Genomic DNA, 12078 nt, shown 5'->3' with positions numbered 1-12078 from the left:
TTTTAGTAGGTAGTTTTCTACCTGTTTGTAGAGTCTCCTCAGCACTCTGGCAGCTACCTAGGTAGGTGATGGACATCCCTCTGTGTGAGGTCTCAATCTGACACCACAAAGTACTCCATAGTGAGCAAGCCTTCATTCAGAGAGGGAGATACCTCCATGCAGTAAGTGCATCTCATTTCTGGTCTCTGACTCTGTTGGAAAACTGCGCTAATGAAACATGTTTGCCAATCTTAATCCCTGGATAGCCTTGTGTCCTTTGTGCTGCATCCAGCTACAGCATTGCTTTGCTAAACATATTAAGTGTTAGAATTTTTGTACTCTCTTGCTAGAAACAGATAAAAATAATACTTATGACGCAGCCGACCAATTTGAGTTAGTGAAACACTGAAAACTCCCAGTTGTCTTTGAATAGATACATTTCAAAGTGTTGCCCAAATACTTTGGAACAATATTCAAACTATGTTTTCTTTGTGAAGTATTTTATTTGATGCTTGAAAGATATTTGATGTCTGCAAGCTATTGAATTTGACTCTCAGCTCATGTTGAGCTCTAAGCAACATGCTTCATGGCTGCAGGACTGAAGTTTCTCTCTTGACAACTGGTGATTTGCACACAATAGTTTTTCTCCTTTTTTGGCTTTTCTGCAGGTAATTTATGCTAAATTCACAAAGCATTTGCAGAATGGCTTCTACCAGTAGAAAAACCGTTATGTTATCTCAGAAGTTGCAGTAAATGACATTACGTGTTTTATTTGCAGTGCACCTAAATGCTTTATTTGCTCTTTGAAAAGAGCTATAAGCAAATTTTCTCTTTCTGAAACTATTAATGGGCATATTTTCTGTCACATCCGGAACTTGCATATATTACGTGACCAGCTATCTTGTTAAATTCCTTTGAGCAAATCATTGTTTAGTACTGCAGGTGTAAATTCTTCTGGAGCCAGTGGAAGCAGGAAGTACATATCCAAGAGCTGCATTTCGCCTGTTAATTGAATTGTCCAGACCATCAGATGACCAAAGGGGACAAGGGGGAAAATGGGAGCAATAAATTGTGGTACGCTTAATGTGCTGGTATGCTGGAAGGATATAGAGGGAGATGCCTTTTTGGACACATAACCACTATTCATTGATTAGAAAAACTGGGGAAAGGGAGGATATTTGAGAGGCTGGGAAAGAGATGTAGCAACTGGAGCCAGTGGGAGAGCATGACTGTACCCACTGTCAGAGTTTCAGTGCACCAAAGCCAGGGTGCCTCACCCCATAATGACACAGCTAAATGGAAAGATTTTGTTTCTTTTGTGTCTCCACCCAGTTAGATAAAGATATGGCTAATGAAAGCCAGGTCACACCTGTCTACTGGCACCTTTTCCTCTCTCATTACGTGTGTTACCTTCCAGATAGATTTATCTTGGCATAGAGAGAAAGCGGGTTCTTTTTGTTTGTTTTCTGTTTTCCTTTTAATTTTAGAGGAAGTGTTTCATACCTGAAAGGTACAGATTACAGATGCTTTTACTTTCTCTAAACTTTACTCTGATGGCAAAATGGGAGCTACTGAATCTTTTGTGTTTGATTCACTAGAGAATAAATATGTAAATAAAAAGTTGGGGCTGCACAGATTATAGCCCTCTGACAATAGCCCATTAAAAAACATGAAGTAAACCCAGGGATATCTTAAGCAATTTCATGAAATGGAAAATATTTATGTGTCCGGTTTTAATATTTTCACATATCTTTTATCTTTTATCTTTTTGCATATTATGATTTGAAGGCATTTTAATTCACCTCAAAATACTTGTTAATGCAATGGAAACACTTCACTGCCTAGTGTAGCTGGTTCTAGCTCTGTATCTTTCATCAATACCTTCTCTGGGGAAATCCTCTTTATTTCTAACAGACAACCCAAATCAGGATAAGAGAGTTTAACCTACAATGAATTAGGGATGCAGACATGGCTTAGCTGAGAAAGCAGAGGTTTCTGTTGAGGAATTATCTGTCCTGAAGCAAACCCCCTTTTGAACATACCATGTATTCCGATGAGAGAATATTTTTTCAACTTCAAGCCTCTAGCAGAATGATAAAAGTCCTCATGTTGAAACTACAGGTGCTTCATGCAACACTGAGTAAATTACTCTAGAGTGAGTTTGGCTGGAGAGAAGTGACAGTACTTTTATTCATTGCACAAGCACCTCAGTCAGTCTGCTCAGGTTTCTGGAAACCTCTGTGGTCTGATTCACTATTTCCTTACTGTTTGTTCTGGGACTGGGAGTAACTATGCAAACATGATGTTGATGCAATATTGCAGGGAGTATCTGGGCTAATCCCTGCATTCAACTTCTGAACATGTTTTTTGAGAGCAAGGGCTTGGATTCCTTTCTCCTATGTTGTCTGTAAGCCTTTGGAGGTATAGCCACAGGTAGAGTTTTACACTTATTTTCTAACTGTAAACCACCATGTGCGAGCCAGTGAAAGAAATATTTCTAGTCTACAGTGAACATGTTCTGACAGTTGGCATAAGGACACAGCTAGCACAAAAATGTATTATCATTTTACAATGTTATCTTTTTACAAATTTGCATGAAATTATCTTTGTCTTTAAAATCATATAAGGTAATCAGGCTAACATCTTGGTTTTGGTATTGATAGCTTGGTGCTTTCAACAAAGAATTAGAATTTTCTTCCCTCTAGATTTGCTTTAATATGTCCAAAGATTTAGTTGTTCTACCAGGACTCTTCCGATGACTAAGAGTTTAGTTGGGAGGGGACAGTATAGGAACCAGAAGCACACTTTTAGAGATCTGTGTTATTTTTTAATATGCATTTCAGACAGCATCCATCTCAGCTAACACTGAACAGCTTCATCTGCATCTGAGCTAGTCCTGTATGTCCTGTTCCAGTAACTGTGAGAAACATCTGACCTGTTTTAGATATCTGCCTTATGAAGAAAAGTAGGAAAGCCTGCTTCCTTCCATCAGCTGTGAAGGGATCTCTTCAATGCATTCATATGTGGAAGCTTGTAGTCAGTTTGATGACTGGGCATTCCACCCTTTGCAACTGACCAAGAAGCAGGACTGGATAAAATAAGTATCCGATTGTACAACAAGTAGGCTATTTACAGTAGCAGAATGTCTGAAGGAAGAAAAAAATCAGCAGACCTTTCAGACCTGCTTTGCAGTTCCTGATTCTCCAGGGAGTGTTGTGTTGGTTTTGGAGATATTTATGAGGGAGGAGGATTTAACGTTTCCTTTAAGGGCTGCAAAGTTTCTAAGGGCAGGGTGGATGGTGGTTGGAAGTCTTTTTAGGAAAAAAACCCTTGACTTGTATTTCTCTGCAGACAGTCCTACTTTCAGTTGCAAAGTAGTGGTATAGAGACCAAAAAGGTTTCCTGTTTAATCTCCCAGCTTGAACTACAAACATATGAACAGATTTCTAGAAAAACACAGCTATAAGATTGCACTTCCTGGCACTGGCTGTGGATGTGGTTTGATATTGTAAAGTGTACATGGCCTGCAGACAGGCAGGACAGAAGTCCATGGGACTTGGGATGCATCTGAGGGTGCTGAGAGAGACAGCTATGGCTTTCTGCCATCTTTGGAAGGCTGTGGCCATTGGAGAAGGTCTCTAATACCTGGGAAAATGCAAATATCACATCTGAAGTGTGAGAAAGTATCCAAGGAACTGCAGATTGGTTGGCCTAATCTGAAAAAGATTATGAACATATCTTCTGGAAGCTGTGACTGGACTCGTGAAGACAGACATAACTGGGAATAGCCAACATGGGCTTAGCAAGAACAAATCATGCCTACCCACCCTGCCTGCCTTCTGTGCTGAGATGATTGGCTCTGTGAAAAAGGGGAAAGCAGTGCTCATTACAATGTTAAACAGTACTGACCCCTGAGGGAGGCCACTAGAAAGCAGCTGCCAGTGGAACTTTGTGCCTCTGATCACAAACATTTAAGCCCAGTGATCCAGCCAGCTTTCCACCCACCATGCAGTCTGCTCATCCATTTCAGCAACTTGGCTCTAAGGATGTTATGAGAAGCTACAGTGAAGGCCAAGATCAAATCAAGAGGCAACTGGCATAGGTTGCACCAAAGGCAATCCTAAACAGAAAAAAGGAAAACCAAACCTTATGGAGGGGGTTGATTCCTACTCTGAAACCCCCATCCTTGAAGATGCTGACAACACAGGTATAAAGGCCCTGAACAACGTCTTCTGAGAGAGCCCCATTCTAGTGAAAGGGTGGACCACATGGGTGAAAGGCACCCGGACAGGTCCTTTCCAAACTGAATTATTCTATGATCTATACTGTAGGGTATGTGTTTATATGTAGATGTGCAGGAGACTTTCAGCACCATCTCTGGCCTTGTGTGGGAGGCTGTTTTGTACCTTAATTCAAAACAGTCATGTCTGGCTTTCTCCAGGAGAAGAAACAACCTTCTGGGAACTGATGCTTTTGTTTCCACTTCTGTTATGGAGATGTCAGAATCATGAAAGTTACCACTGCGTGCAAGACTAATTACCACCTATTTGAGAAAATGAATATGGGGCTGTATTGCTTTCTTACAAGGTCAGGTGTGGAAGCTGTCTGGGCAATGGGAGGAGGTCTGTCTGTGCTATCCTACAGAGGAAGGGCTGAAGGACAGAGCTGTCACTCTACTGCTTACTGCCCCCAATACCCATCTCTGTTTTGTGTGTGAGTTGGTGTTTGTTCCACCCCGATGCTGCTCTAAAATTAAAGATGATACTAATTCAACAGGTTCTTGCCATTTAGAGGCAACTAAAGAGAAATAACGGCAAAGATAGGCTCATGGGGAACAGCAGTGAGGGGCAGTATGTACCTTCTCTGTCCTCTGGATAGGAAATGGAATAACCTTTAAGGGCTCAGCCAAAAGTAAACATTTTTGTGACATCATCAGTACTTACCCTAAGCAACCCATGCTAATATTGCTTCCAATATCATGATCTAGATAATGCCTGTGAATGGATAGAAGGCTCCACATTGTGGGGCTACATCCATGTACATTTTATCTCATATGTGATGATACAAGCACTAGTATCTGTGCTCATTCTTAGAGGTACATCAAGCAGGGTTTCTCTGACCCATTTTAAAGCAAACCCATCTACACTAAGATTCCCTTTGTGGTCAGAGGAGAGATATAGGTATTTCCAGGGAGTAATTTCTCTCTTTCTACAGCATATCTTCAGAACAGATTATATAACTTCCTGGCAGCACCTGTTTCTTTCCAGCTACTGGAAAGGATGTGTGGGTGACAGGCTCAAATGCAGATATCTGCACTGTAAACATCAAGGGTGTGGATTCATCTCACCCTGATTTTAGGGTGTAGAGTAATTGCCCTGACCAGCCTCCCACAGGACCCTCAGACATCTATCCTGTACTCTGTGTAGCAGGGTCTGGTGTGAACTTGGGCCCTGGTGCCCAGCCCTTTTTCCACTTATGTTGTAATTTTGCTATGCCCTGATGATCCTTAATTACTCTCTTGACTCTCCACATTGACTTCACACCTAGCTCCTTGCCTGCTGCTCCCGTCTGAAGGGCTTGATTCAGTCGCCTCAGCTCCAATGCCATTTGGTGTTGGCTATCCCATTTAGCCTTGAGCTGATGCTCCAGTAGTCTCCCACAGGTCCTACACCAGCCCCACGAGGATGTCACAACAATCCACAGGAATCTGAAATTGTGCCAGACACTGATGGGCAGGCAGCTGGACTGTGCCTCAGGTGTCTAAAGCCTAGGTGTCTGCAGGGGAGCTAGGTGCCTAAGCTCTTGGTACAGTCAGTAAGGATCTAGACCATATGGTTAGTGGAGTCTGGAGAGCAATTTGGCTGACCAGATGTTGGTGTCTACTTCAGAGGGAGAGTAGCTTGCTAGGCTCCACCAACTGTATGGGCTCAGTCTTCCTTGGCTGCCACTGGAGTTTCAGCTGTATATCACATCCAGCCACTATAATTCAGGCAAGCTAAATCCCACCCATGGTTACTAGAAAGAGAAGAAATAAATATATTTATCAGAAAAATATGAAAATGATCACTCTTTGTGTTAAATATTATGATTTTCATCTGAAAAGTATAGAAAGGGAAAAGCTTTGTGGATATTTAAGGCTCAATCACTGTGTCTGTACATGCAATCACACACACACAGTGCATTATATAAACTCTCACAAAACACATCCTTTGTTTACAGTCATATGGATTTACAAACAGGGACATACTCATTGTATACAATATGTTTTTTGCTTCTGTAAACTGTAAATGTGGAATTATAAATAATAATTTGGGATATTTCCCACATGTTTTTCTGCATTCTCGGTTTCTATCTTTACAAGTAAATGAAAATATCGGTAGTATAAAATAATGATCTCTTTTTGCTCCATCTCCTCTGCTCAGTTCTACAGTATTGTTATATCCTCCTCTGTTGTCATAGAAATGATTGATATGTCCAGTCACAGCGTTCTTGCCATACCCTTGCCTCTACATATTATCCTTTAAACCAGACTCTAAGTTGGCTTTTTGATATTTTGGGTTATATTCTGAAGAGGCAAAAAAAAAACAAACAACCAAACCAAACCAAACCCAAAAACCTTTGGCCTGGGAAGACTGAAACTAATTCAAAAGACAAAGCTACATATATTAATACTGTGAATATCCATGATTTTATTCTAAGCCTTGTGACGTTTTTATTAACCCCTGACTTTGGCAAGTGTTGACTTTGTGAGAATCTTAGCATCTTCTCATGCAAAACAAGTATTTGCATTGTTTAAAGCTTCCTAGCTATGAAACTTAAAAACACAAGGGCAAATTTAAAGAGGAGGGGGCCCTGTTGATCTTAGGGGGAATTAATTGAGATTTTTGCAGATTTGGGTTTCCCTCTCAAGAAAGCAGGAGGAAAAAAGAACTAGTCAAGCTCTTGTTTGACATGATGCAATATTTCAGAACTTAGTAATACAAGCTGGCTACTTCCAGACTCAGATGTCCATTCCATGGCAGTTTATCACCCTAAGAAATACCCTGGAGCTGCCTGGGCTTCTTTTCCACTGGCTTCCACTTCCCTCCAGCAGTGCCTGCAGGGATATGGCACCAGACACATCTCCCTTTCCTTTCGTCTGGACAATAAGTCTTGGGTTTTTTTTCTCCGCCCCCCCCCCCCCCCCCCCCCCCCCCCCCCCAGTTCCTCCACCCAGAGCCCCATGAAGGCCTCTACACGGTCCCCCATGCATCCTCTGTGCAGGAGAGAGGGCTTTCTGTTCATCTAAGGCATTTGCAACACTTGAATGCATTCAGCTCGGAGCAAAGCAACACAAGCCGAGTCTTGGGAAAGGGGGCTGCATGGCTTTGAACCTAGGAACAGGGCGGCCCAGCCAGAAGCAGAAAGGGCTTTCAGTGCAATTGCGGCATGGCACGGACGGACCTCGAAGCTGCCACTAAATCTCTTTCTCAATCTCTTGCCTTTTTTGGGGACTCTGCATCGTGATGCTGCCTGTAATACCGATTTCTAGCAAGTGCCACTAGGTGGCTCGAGATTGAACCTCTGCAGGCATCAGCCTTCAGTGGAATGTGCGTGTGTGGGGGGCAGGAATTTGGGAATTATCCTTGGGCGGTGCACACCACCCTCATTGCTCTGTGATTTTCAGATCTTGGTTACAGATGCTGAAGGAGGGAAAGAGGCATCCCAGCAAACTGTCTGAAATGGGAACGAGCTCATTCTCATTTCTCACGTGAAATGAAACACCGGGAATTTTCTCTTGATTTATTCCTTGAGAACTGGGACTAGTGATAGCCTGGAGTCTAGTAATACTCCTTGGAATACCAGTCATGCCCCATTCCCCCCACCTGCCCGAAAAAAAATGTGTATTATTCTTCTCTTTTAAGATTTTATCAAAGGCAATTGTTACCATCATCAGGGCTTATTTTGACCCAAGTTTGCCTTGAGAACCCACTATGGATGAGAGGTCTGAGTTTAACCTACTGGAGGAGAGAAGGGCTTTCCCAGGCCCAGCAGATGACAAGGGTGATCACCACAAGCATTGGTTTTATGCCTGTCACCCTTCTGACCTCTTTCAGGGTATGTCCTGAAGTAATCAATTACTACCCATTTCTTGCTTCACTCCATACCAAACCTCTGTGTTTTCTGCCCAGTCTTGTTCACTCTTATTCCAGAGTGCTTCTTGTTTTGTCCTTCCCTCCATGCATGGGGCTTTATGTGTTTGCCTGCTGCAGGAGCTCTGCAGGCATCTCTTACTTCTTTTCCAGACAGTGCAATTCCACATCCCAGGAGGGCTGTGACCCTCTTCCCTTTCCCTCACTGATACCTGTCTGGGCACCAGACCTGCGGTTTGGCACACATGCCCTGCGACAGTGGTGGGGCATCTCCCACCTGCCACCCACCCTGAGCTGCCCCAGCTGCCTGGGGTTCATGTGAGAGGATGCTGTGGGCAGGAGCTGGGAGGAGAAAGGAAGGTGGGATGCACTACTTAGCCCTGCCTGGAAAACCTCACCCTGCTGCTTGAGGAAGCCAGGGCTGAGTTAGTCAGGGAGCCAACACCTCAAAGGCAAGGAGGAGGAGGGGGAAAGAGGAGATAGAGGCATTGTTGAGCAAGAAGGTGCAAGTGGGTGCCATCAGCCAGTTGTTTGAACTAAAAACAACTGCAGAGATGCCGGGAGCTGTAGCTATGCTAAACAGTTGGCCCATCCCCCTCCTATGGTGTTTCCATTCCCCTTTTCCTCCTCCACACTCAACAGGGCTTTGGCCAGCAATACATTTTGGATTTGATTAGAAAACAACATATATCCTATGAAATGCAGGCAGGCAAGCACAGCAATGCTGGCAAGTCAAGCATATGGTCTCACAGGCCCTGACAGCAAGTCAAATATATCCCCCCACTCCCTTACTGGCCTTAAAACTCCTCATTTAGGGCCAGAGGCAGTAAAAGTGAGCAACACCAAACTACTCATCCAGCTCTTCTACAGTAGAGCATGGAGAGATTTCATCTGGTTTCTGTGCAGCAGCTACCAGAGCTCCCAGTATCCATTGAGAACTTAGAGGCTTGTTTTAAAGTGTGAAAATACACTTATTCCCAACATTGCTTTTATCAAGAGAAAAGAGATGAAAAAATTAATTCATTAGTCCCACCTAAAGCCCCTTTCCCAGTGTTGGCTCTTGCCTCAGCCTCTGTCCCCACAAACATTACCTACATCCCCCGCAGAGGGATCCTCCTGTCTTCCTCATTTTTAGGGTGGAGGCTAATAACCTCCCCAACCCTGGTAAGTCAGGATTAATTAACCTGCGCATCCCTGCAGGCTTCCAACACCTGCTAATTGAGAGAATCCAGCCAGGCTCTCACGGTGCCTTTTTTTTTTTTTTTTTTTTGCACACAGCAAGTTTTAGCACCTGGAATAAGGGAAGGTTATAAGCCCTGCCTTTGCTTGGGTGCTTTACAGTGAAGGAGAGAAAAAAAGTGGGGACACAAATTATATTTCATAGCGTCTGTTTTTTTTTTTATTTTTATTTTTTTCGTTTTAATTTAGACCAGCAACCTCTTTCGCATGGGATGGGCATCTGCTAGTAAGCAGCCCTGTTGCATGCCATTACCACCTTTCTGAGGCTGGAGGAGGCACTTCTAGCTGAGTTCTACCTCTCTGCTAATGGGCACCCCCTCTGATGGCTGGTGGCTGCCATCTGTGGCACATGTTGTAGAGCATGTAGTCAATCACTGCGGGATGCAGTTATCTTGTGCAAGAGCTCTCTAGGGAATGATTTAGGACCACTATAGTAAGGACAGTTAGAGCTAATTGGATTTTTTTCCCCCCCAACCTGGGTTTCCAGATGTGACAGGGCAGCATTACTTTATTAACCTAGCTGTGTTCATCCATGCTCCCTGTTACAGAGGAAGTGATTTTTTTTTTCTTGGTGTTGAATCACAGCTTAGTGGGGGTTGTTTCCTGCCAGTTCCTGAACAAGAGCCAAGTGGCGTTCCTTGCCTGCTGGAATTTTACAGCATGCACTGAGCAGGGGTGCCACTCTGCTAAATGCTGGCATTTTTTATTTCACTGAATGCTTCTTGTTATCTCCACTAAAAAATGACTCATTTTCAGTGGACTGGGCAAACCAGGAAAAAAAAAAATCCCTGGCAATATCTTCAGTGACCCATTCAGGTGGATAAACCTTCTACAAATGTCCCCTCACAGCTAACAGGACACTGGCAAATAACTTGTGTGCAGAAGAATGAAGGTGGTGTTTTGCTGGCTCCCCTCCCACAAGAGCCTTGGCCACAGGTGGAGAATTGTCACCACCCAGCCCTTCCCTGCCCAGACACTCAGCTCTGTCTTGGTACCAGCTTTGGTGCTCTCTGGGTCCTCCTGCAACCAGATGAAAGCTGGATGAAATACAGAGCTGTTTTCTGCTAGCGCTTTGGTCCAACACCTACCAGGCCACAGGGGAGGAGAAATGAGCCCACCTGTTTGGGAAGATGTTTGATCACTGTAGAGCAGCAGCCTCAGTTTGTCTGCCAGTGCCACTCACCACCCACCAATTCTTTTTCACAGCACCTTTTTGGGAGAGATGAGAAACAAAGGCCCAAGGGGAGCTTAAATAACATGCCAAAGGTCATAGTAAAATAAACCTAGCTTTCCTCACAAGTTTTGCTAGAGTGTTTTTGGGTTTGTGCGTTTCTGTGGGTAGGTTTTACTAGTGGGGGTGGGGGCTACAAGGTTGGCTTCTGTTAGACACTGCTAGAAGCTTCCCCTGCCTAGCGGAGCCAATGCCAGCTGGCTAAAGGACGGACTTCCTGCCGCTGGCCAAGGCCAAGTCAATCAGGAATAATGGTAATGCCTCTGTGCTAACATATTTAAGAACAGAGAGGTATTGCGCAGAAAGAATTCCAGCCAGGGAAGAGCGGAGTGAGAACATGGGAACAAGGTAGACACCAAGGTCAGTGCAGAAGGAGGGGAAGAAGTTGCTCCAGGTGTTGGAGCTGAGGCCCCTGCAGCCCTTGGTGCAGACCATGGTGGAGCAGCTGTGCCCCTGCAGCCCATGGAGGACCATCGGGGTGCAGAGACCCACCTGTAGCCCATGGAGGAGCCCATGCTGGAGCAGGTGGATGTCTGAAGGAGGCTGTGACCCAGTGGGAGGCCTAAGATGGAGCAGGGTCCTGCTGGAGACCTGCAGCCCATGGAGAGGGAAGCCCATGCTGAAGCGGGTTTTTCCTGGGTAGGACTTGTGGCCCCTGTGGGGGACCCACGCCGGTACAGCTCATTCATGAAGGACTGCACCCCATGGAGAAGTGATCCAGTTTGGGAAGAACTGTTGCCTGTGGGAAGGACTCATGCTGGAGAGGTCCATCAAGGACTGTCTCCCATGGGAGGGACCCCACAGGAGCAGGGGAAGGACTCCTCTCTCTGAGCAGCGGCAGAAAAAACAACTGACCGTAACCTCCATTCCCTGTCCCCCTGCACTGCTGGGGGGGAGGAGGTAGAGCATGGAAGGAAGGAGGGGTAGGGGGAGAGTGTTTTTAAGATTATTTTATTTCTCACTCTTTAGCTCTTGTCCTGTTAGTAATAAAGTAATATCCCCACTTTTAGTCTGTTTTGCCCATGATGGTGATCAGTAAGTGACCTCTCCCAGCTGTTATCTCAACTCATGAATCCTTAGCTGTTATTTTTTTCTCTCCTCTGTCCAGTTGCAGAGGGAGAGTGAGAGAGTGGCTTTAGTGGGTACCTGGCATCCGGCCAGGGTCAACCCACTACAGTGTTGCCTCAAAGCAACCAAAAAATGACTTGTATGCTATATTTGTTTGGCTAATCCCGTGCTTTAGATAATGGACAGCTTGGCCCCATTTGCACCGTGACCCACTCCTAGGGCAAAGGAATGTGTTTCAGAGAGCAGAAATTATTTTATGTCATGGCCATTGATCCTTTGCATTCTGCAGTTGTTCCCTGAGGATCTCCACAAGAATAAGTGCTCCATCTTTATCTGTCTGAAAGATCTTTAAGAGAGGCTGAAGGCTTGATTGTACTGTGCACAATACCACTTCAAAAACAGAGCGGAGAGCATCCTTCAGATCAGCAT

General features: G+C 44.6%; 1 long non-coding RNA gene across 1 annotated transcript; it reads right to left on the bottom strand.

Moving 5' to 3' along the window:
* Window positions 1–10075: 10075 nt before the first annotated feature.
* LOC108499019 lies at window positions 10076–10559 on the bottom strand. Its single transcript, XR_001875379.1, has 2 exons — window positions 10469–10559; window positions 10076–10370 (listed from the first exon to the last, which is right to left on the bottom strand). It is a non-coding gene; the product is annotated as an uncharacterized LOC108499019 (long non-coding RNA).
* Between the last annotated feature and the right edge of the window lie 1519 nt (window positions 10560–12078).

Source organism: Lepidothrix coronata, unplaced genomic scaffold (assembly GCF_001604755.1).
Source record: "Lepidothrix coronata isolate B3197 unplaced genomic scaffold, Lepidothrix_coronata-1.0 Scaffold68, whole genome shotgun sequence".
Classification (NCBI taxonomy): Eukaryota; Metazoa; Chordata; class Aves; order Passeriformes; family Pipridae; genus Lepidothrix; species Lepidothrix coronata.
The sequence above is the reverse complement of the archived record's forward strand: the minus strand, read 5'-3'. Positions and strand labels throughout refer to the sequence as shown.